Source organism: Lactuca virosa, chromosome 7 (genome assembly GCF_052849685.1).
Source record: "Lactuca virosa cultivar CGN04683 chromosome 7, Lactuca_virosa_CGN04683_v6, whole genome shotgun sequence".
In the NCBI taxonomy this organism is placed as follows: domain Eukaryota; kingdom Viridiplantae; phylum Streptophyta; class Magnoliopsida; order Asterales; family Asteraceae; genus Lactuca; species Lactuca virosa.
Genome location: NC_136432.1, coordinates 58,727,513 through 58,729,741, shown reverse-complemented (window position 1 = coordinate 58,729,741; position 2,229 = coordinate 58,727,513). Strand labels below are relative to the sequence as shown.

At 35.3% G+C, this 2,229-nt stretch overlaps 1 pseudogene; it reads right to left on the bottom strand.

Moving 5' to 3' along the window:
- Window positions 1–801: 801 nt before the first annotated feature.
- LOC145126684 (putative F-box/LRR-repeat protein 23 pseudogene) lies at window positions 802–2,229 on the bottom strand (annotated as a pseudogene).

The window sequence follows — 2,229 nt, the reverse complement described above, 5'->3', positions numbered from 1 at the left end:
GGTATGTCTGGTAACAAGTTTTTGAAGATTTTAGGAGATTTTAAGCCATCAATTTTTAAGAAAAAAAAAATCCAAATTAAAGAAATATCTTCTTTGAACCGTATGAACTTAAAGCTTTTATTTTAAACAAAAAGTTCATAATTAAAAAGTGAAAACTACTTTAATTGGCTTTGGAAAGCTTTCAACTTTTAGATTTTATATAATTCTACACATTTCAAAATTCTAATATAATGTTAACACTTTTCAAAAGCTTACAATTACTTTTTTCCAAATATTACTATACAAATAAAAGTTATAGCTTTCAATCAACAGATACAGCAGATACAGTAAAAGCTTCCAACTACCTATTAGTTTTGTTAAACATGACATAATAATTGATTTATGTATGTTTTTCCTCACCTGGCCCACCAGTGATTGTAATTATCACGTTAAAGGTGCTGACAACAATATTTCTATGAAACAAAATATGTATATCGTACACACAATGTAAAGTATCAAAAAGTGTTGCCCATCAGGCAAGAATCATTGATGAAGCTCAAGTAATATTATAACGAAATTTATTAATGATGGCGTACGCCCGAGTATGCACACGACAAATGTAACGGTTTTCTGAAAGCAATACATGTGTATCTTGTGCAATTGAAGTTTGTTTTTCTTCGAGAATGTCAATTTCTGCTTCGAAAGCTTATTATAGTTACAGGAACCGAAAGCATACCCATATTAATTAAATTCCAAACAGAAAGAAAATACCACTCATCACCAAAGCTCCAAGCTAACTAAACCCAATCATAGTAATAGTAATTAATAATCCACCTCTTCAGAAATGTCACTATCCTGAGAGACAGAAGAATCATCTTCATCGGAATATCCGGAAGAATACGTATCATCAAAGTCATAATAGTTTCGTGTTGAGCTCTTAAAATCTTTTATCCGTTCCATGCACTCCTTTAATAAATTCATGTCAAGATTAAGGTTATAACACCAACGAACATCTAGGGATTCAAGGTGAGGGCATCCGTTAAGAATGGCCTTGAATCCGTAGTTTGTCATCTTACTACCAAACACCTGCAAATGGCGTAACTCAGGCATGTTGTTTGCAATGGCAAGGGCATCATCATCATATTTAATGAATGACCCGGTGATTGTCATGTCCATCTCGAAGGACTTAAGCTGAGGGCAATTCCGTCCAATAACTTTAATGTCTTCAATGTTGATTGAGATGGAAGTAAGATGAAGTTTCTCCAATTGTGGTACCCTTTTGACTGACCGTCTCAACCCACTGCCCGTCATATCAAAGCAGCACCAAAGGGAAAGGCTGTTCAGCTTACTTGAGCTGTTGTTCACAAGTCACCACATAAAGCCAAAGAAAAGAAAAACATTTTCAGTAATTTAAAACTACTAAAAGATAAGAAGCTACTTGCAAACAAACATAAAACAAATAAATAAATAACAGATCAAATGTTATGAAGGTAAATCATACACCTCAACTTGGGACTTAACAAGATTTGTAAGGCTCCTATTGTCTATTGAAGATGAGGATATGAGGTCATTCACGTCATTTGGCGCATACAAGAGATCGAGAGGGAATTTTTGTCCTACCTTTTTGGGTATACTCCAATCCAATGCATGCCAAAATTAATATATACAAGGTTTTTTGTCAAGTAACAATGTCCTCTACTGTGCCATGTTCTCAAGTTTGTGTTCAATTCACTCATAGTACTCATGTTCCAAATACTAGACGCATGCAACCATATTAAATTGTCTACATAACAAATAAAACAAGCCAAAAAACGTCTATGATATGATCTGAACCAAAATTCTTACATTCATAATCTATTGGTTAAATGTTTCCCTTGATTAAGGAGTATGATTTAATGGCAATGGCAAGGAAGAAACCTACCGTATCAACATGTAATCAAGGAGATCATCGGCGCCAAACCCTTTGATACTGAGATCGGTCAATTCCCCACAGCTAAGATCGACTGCCTTCTTAGTCAGCATCTCAAGATCGTAATTTGTATAACATGCATCCCAACTATCAACATCGATGACCTTCCATATCGCCGGATCTTTGCAAATTCTCCACCAAGTTGTGCATACTTTCATTGCGCCGTTGAGTAATTCTAAAGTCCGCAATCTTTGAAATATATTTACCATCAGTTCGTGAGGAATTTCCAGCCATTTTGGAGATTCCTTCGTTGGCAAACACGGGTCTGCGGCGGACGCCAT